Here is a 6242-nt window from a genome sequence, read left to right as displayed (position 1 = left end):
TATAGATTCAAGACATTCACCACACATCGGACACGAACACAACGATAAGTTCACGACATTTACCACACCTCGCAGCTTGTAGGGAAACGTCAGTTGACCGCCGAGTTTCCAGGCTTGGTATTTTTTGTTTATGAGGCAAACGTCAGTTGACCGCTCAGTTTCCAGTCTTGGTATAGTTTGTCGATGGATGGTACATTCAACGATTTTTCCAGTTTAGATTTTTCTTTGTTTTTTTAATCTTGCTTGATTCTTTTCTAGCCAACTGGAAAAAGCTATCCTTGTGTTTCCTGTGTTATTCGATGTTCCTGATATTCTGGAATACAGGAAAATCATCGCAGTAATAGCGAATAAACCATGTTATGTGTCGCTTTCATAATTAAACCTTAAGTTTATTGCACGAGTTTTTATTGAATGTAACGTTTTCATTAAAAATTAAGTGGATTTCTAATATAATAAAATGTGTTTTTTTTTCGTCCAATAAATACGAAAATCTTTAAACAGTAATTATTATTATTTGTCCCTCATTATTTATTTTTAACAATCATAATACATTTGAATTGACATCCGACTCTAAAATATAGGTATATATACACAAACAATTTGATTTTTATGTGTGCATTTATCTATATGTAGTCGGTCGGTCAGCTTGTTATGTAAAATAAACTGGAAAATAGCAATACAAACAACGGGGATCGTTGCCAAAATTGTTTTAGGATGTGTTTTTAGTTATACATTTCACTGTGTGTTAACGAAAGGCTATTGCAAAACAAACTCACAAAAGGGATAAAGAGAAAAAAAAGTAATCGCATCAAAGCGGTGGAAAGAAACATCAAGAGGTGAGTACACCACATAGAACACAGTTTTTCTGCAGTAGATACTTTGTTTATGTTTTTAAGAAATTGCAATTATTGATTCAGTTTATGTTGAAATAATATACATAATAACATTAAAATATAACTAAATAAAATTGAGTTAAAATTTTTGCGAGAAAGCCTCACTTCAAAAAGCACTTCTGTTCGCCTTGGAGTCGTTTTTCCATTTTTTCTTTGAAATTTTCAATCAGCTATCTACACGATTTCCGCAAGTTTTCTTCCTCGTCTTTCGTTGTAATTATTTTAGTTTTTGCTAAAACAGTTTGCAGTTTGTAATCAAGACGAATACATAATTTAAAAGTGATTATTGAAAAAAAAAAAAAATAAGAGTCGAAAAAAATCTAGAATTTAAATCTATTCAGTTTTTTGTAGGGCGTTGAATATTTTTTTTTAATGCGACATTGGACAACAAGATACAGAATTTTTAAAGTCATTTAAAATAGAGAAAAAATAAAGTCGGTAAAGTGCTAAAAGTGTGGAGAATTTTTTTTTATTTATTTTTTTTTTAACCAATAACGATTGGTTTTGCATTATATCGAAAATATTTGGTTTGCTTTTTAAACGTTAGGAAACTTGGAGACTATGAAAAATTTGCTGCCTAGTTTTTTCATGAAATAATACCCGTGGTAATAATACCAGCGGAGACTATCTCCCAAATCAAAAGGAAACACTACACCAATGGGCTTTTCTTTTTAAAGTGGCAATAACGTCCACTGAATGTGAATAAGAGGCGATAACAGCTGTAAACTTTGAATGTGAAAAAGAGGCGATAACAGCTATAAACTTTGAAGTACGTATTAGGGGCATGTTGCGCCCTCCATGGGCACACTAAACTGAGCTAAGCTGAGGGGTTGCAGGGGGCAGCATGACCCCATATGTTCCTCAATGTTTGTGGCGTAAATAATTTGCAAAATTGAAAAAGTAAAAGTGAAGACCATAAGATCCACGGAGTAATTTTAAAATGGAAAGAGAGCCGATAGAAGGATTTTTCTTGGTTCGGGAGATAAATCTCACACGGTTAATTGTCGCGAGGGTCATTGAACTGCACCTCACATTATGCATAATAAATAAATGGATGTGGGAAAGTTGCATTGCGACCTTTAAGGTCTATTGTGCCCCAATTAGGTGTATGTGTCGTTTGTACATCAGATTCTGCAATCTGCAAGTAGCTCTGTTTACCAGGCCAAGGTTATTAAGTTGTTTTCTCAATTAACATTAAATTTTTGGTTGTAATTGCCAGGTTATAATTTTGCCTGCCGAATTTTGAAGTATCATCTCAAATTGTTCTTCCTTTGGACTCCTTGTAATTTTTTATCAATTTTTTGATCATGTTTCCCCTAATTTCGCTGGAGCCACAAAAGGCGCTTAATAGTGCTATTTAGTTTCCCTTATATTTTTTGATTGTTTGATCATGTTATCTCCAATATCGCTTTATGGTTCTAGATCCATAAAGAGTGGTACTAAGTTTCCCTGAAATCCAAAATGTCCAGTGACCTATACTCTGTCCAACAAAAATTATAAGTGCAGGTAAGATAAGACGTTTGCATTTCACTCTGTATCATGTTTAATGAGTAGGTCTAACAACAAAAAGCTCACAAAGCGATGCCGCATTTTGCATACAAATGTTTAAAGTTTGATCGAAAAAGTACCAGCGTTACCGCGTTGTTGGTAGAATTTCACAATAAAAATTTTTTAAAAGAAATGAAAATAGATTTATCCTTTTCCACACCACTAAGGGCGATTTTGTTCACTATTGCTCAACTTGAAGCAAACTCTCAATTTGACAAACTTGAGAGTTGACCTCAACTCGAGAGTTAAAACAAAAGTTGAGAATCTATTTTGTTTACTGTTTTTTTCTCAACTCTCGAGTTTAAAAAACAAAAGTTGGCCAACTTCCAGTTTCAAAAATATCCATGGGATATTTGTGACAATGAAGAATTTCCAACGCTTGTCAATATAAGTAAATAGTCAAAAGAAAAAAAAAATTTACAGTTATAGCTGGGCTGGTGAAGACAAACAAACAATAGAAGGCGCGAATTGTGATTGAGTTTTAATATTTGAATTAAGGTTCGTGTTTTCCAAAATAAAATTAATGATATTGTTTAATTAATTCGAAATAACAACTTAAAATTTGAAAACAATCGCGAATTATACAAGTTTTTGTGGTTAAATGATTTCGAACACAAAGGGTGCGTTCACGTACCGATCCGAGGGTATCCGGATACCTTTGTGTTGTTGTAATCCCATTTAAAATCTCAGCTGATCGTAAACATGTGTTGACAAGCAAAAAAATCCAAAGGTATCCTAAAAATTTCTGGATTCTCGTGTATCTTATGGGAGATTTGAAGAACAGCTGATTCGTGTTCACAAACGTATCGGATACTTAGGTATCTTGGATAGGGTACCTGTGCGTACCTGAACGCTCCCATACAGTGTTTGTTTTAAGTGTGTGTGACCATATGTTTTTTGTTTACCTTTTCCCTGCCAAGAAAAGTCAAATTAGAAAAGGAAAAGGCAAAGATAGTTTTTGGAAATTCCCTATTAATACAAAATATGTCAACTTCAAGTCTAACCCCCTGAATACAATGGTGTAGCTGTGGCTGTAGGTTGTAGCGCAAGTTGAAGAATTCTCAAGTTTTTGCTCAGCTGCCGCCAACTTTTGTTGTTGTTTCCCTCAGTAAAATTTTGACAGTACTACAAGCTACAGCCATAGCCACAGCTACACCATTGTAGTCAGCCAGTAAAATGCAAACAAAATTTCATTTAGTCTAAGACCCCACAGCAAATTTTGGGAGTGGAGATATAACCAAAATATGAGTATGCAGTTTTATAGCCTTATGCGTTCTAATAAAGAATTAAAAAGTCTGGCAGCTTTAAATCGCGGCATTATATGGTTTTCGGGAGGTTAAATATCGCGAGTTTTCCAATTAATGTAAGTAAGCTAAATTAACATAAATTAACATTCTGAAGATAATAACTGATGCTCTGTCATTTTCCCTAAGTCTGAAGACATCAATCTTGACTTCCTCCCAATACTTACAGAGCATTTTTTGTGGTAGGAGGCGTGGTCCTGTTGAAAAATTCAGTACTGGTTCAAAAATACTAGAGAATTAAGGAAAATTTTCTCGAATATTCATTTACAAATAATTGTGACCATTCTTCACGTTTGAGATTTATTATTTGTACTATCGTAGTAGATTACTTTCTTCCATGCCTTAACACTTCTTTTTTAACAATGAAGTTGGTCTCAAAATGGTTTCTCCTTTCGCAGAATGTTAAACTGATAGTTTAACTAACCAGGGATTTTAAAAACCTTAAACGCATACAAATCTGTTTTTGGTTTACTGATGGTTTTTTACCACATGTACATGTACCACATGTAAAAATTTACTTGTCTAACTGACTGAACAGAATGGAAATTCGCTTGTGGCAAAGAAAAACGCCGTGGTACAAGATGTCAAATAAAATCGCTCAAAATGAAGAAAGGATGAACAGAATTATGTGGCGCACTAAAATGTCAATTGCCTTGAAAAATAAATAATTTCAAATGAGCAACCACATTAGAAACCTCAAAAGTCAATGCGCTTGTAGCTTGAAGTAAAAGTCGACTTGACTTGTACCACAGCGAATTTCCTTGCCACAGCCACAGCTACGTATTCTGGCACCAATATACTAATTTCATACTTTTTAACTTTGACAGCGCCACAAGACACAGCCACAGCTACATCATTTTGTTCCACCAGTAAGCGTGTTTTTTTTGCATATTTTACTTGCGATATACAGTAGCAAGCAAAAAATGCAAACGAAAGAGGTTCAAAAAGTTTTGAACCAGATCTAAGTTACCAATTTTGGAATATTGAAACTGTTTTATTTTCATTAAACAGAGTCAATTTCATCATTTTTCGTCATTTGCACTACCTCCCAATAATTTACAGAGCATTTTTTGTGGCAGAAGGCGTGGTCCTGTTGAAAAATAAAGTATAGTTCACAAATACTAGAGAATTAGGGAAAAGTTTCTTGAAAATTAATTTACAAATAATAGACTGACAGTCTGTCAGTCTGTCTGTATAAGGAGCTACAGTCTAAACGGATGGACCGATTGACTACAAACTTGGAATGTAGCAATTTTTGGAGACTCTTCAGAGGGGTTTTTGCAATTAATTTTTTTGGACCAAAAATAACGGTACTTGTCATATACCGATTTTAGTAATGTAGAAATTGCTCAAAAACGACTCCGACGGTTTTGTTTAAAAAATTCAAATGTAATGTAAAATGTTTTGAAAATCATTAATTAAATCAATCTGATATTCTCCAAAACGGCTTGTTCGATTTCAACGAAACTTTTTGTGAAGAAGCACTTATATAACTCAAATATAAGCCCAAAATAAAATTTCGAAAAAAAATAATATGTGGATTAAAAAAAAAAATTGAAATTTTTTTTTTTGAAAAATAAAATTTTCGAAAACGGTACAATGTATTTTTTTGAAATTTTGTTTTTAGATGTTGATTAGTGATTCCTACAAAATTTCATACCAATTTTATTTTAAAATTTTTTTTCGAAAAAAATAGTTTTTTAAAAAACGGCTCTTACGATTTTGAAATTTTTTTTAACCCTTAACCACCTACCTGCGGTCTCACAGACCGCAACGGAAAAATTGTGAATTTTGGTGCCTTGTAATTTTGTTGAAGATTTTTTTATATTACATTTTTTATTTTTATTTAATTCTTTGATATGTTAGTTTATAAGAATGAATACGAAGAATTCGAAATTTTAGGCTCCTACTGCAACAGAGCTCAATATATAAGCACAGTCAGTGCCCATATAGAGGGTAGGTGGTTAAGGGTTAATACATCTTAATATATCAACCAAAACTGCATACTTTTTTTGGATGGCAATTTGATTTTAGATGTTGTTTTATTTTTTTAAAAAACGAATTTTATGCTTTTTTTTTTGCACAAAATCATTAAAACAGTTCAAGTTTTTTAGGACAAAATAAATAGCACACTTCCTAAAAACAAAAACAAATAACAAAAATTTCAACACAATTAAAAGAAACCCTTATTATTAATCACTTCAACAGGTACTGAGTACCAAGCTCGTCGTAATTCCTGCCAAATTTAGTCCAAATTTGAGGTATCAGATCTATTTATCGCTTTTTCCACGTCACTCTACAAGTCCTCAATAGGATTCAGATCTAGGGACTGGCTTGGCAATTCCATAACACCGATTTTTTGAACGGATAGCCATTGTTTCACAGACTTAGTCTTGTTTTGGATCGTTCGAAATCCACAAAAACATTAAAGATAACAAGGGTGTACCTATAATAATAAAATTAAAACAAGTAAATTTTTCCTCAAAAAATACTTTAC

The 6242-nt window shown here is 32.9% G+C and overlaps 1 protein-coding gene across 8 annotated transcripts in view; it reads left to right on the top strand.

Moving 5' to 3' along the window:
* Window positions 1–234: 234 nt before the first annotated feature.
* LOC129911733 (transcriptional regulator ATRX homolog) overlaps window positions 235–6242 on the top strand; it is an 89558-nt gene continuing 83550 nt past the window's right edge. Inside the window, exons 1-2 of one of the 8 annotated variants that reach the window (XM_055989627.1) lie at window positions 235–413; window positions 634–836. The gene's annotated coding sequence lies outside the window, so the exon portion shown is untranslated. Of the gene's footprint in view, window positions 837–1377; window positions 1663–6242 lie in introns of those variants that run through there. The other 7 variants (XM_055989624.1, XM_055989626.1, XM_055989629.1 and 4 more) reach the window with 7 other exon arrangements.

Source organism: Episyrphus balteatus, chromosome 2 (genome assembly GCF_945859705.1).
Source record: "Episyrphus balteatus chromosome 2, idEpiBalt1.1, whole genome shotgun sequence".
Taxonomy (NCBI): Eukaryota; Metazoa; Arthropoda; class Insecta; order Diptera; family Syrphidae; genus Episyrphus; species Episyrphus balteatus.
Note: the sequence above shows the minus strand (reverse complement) of the source record. Positions and strands in the feature narration are given on the sequence as shown.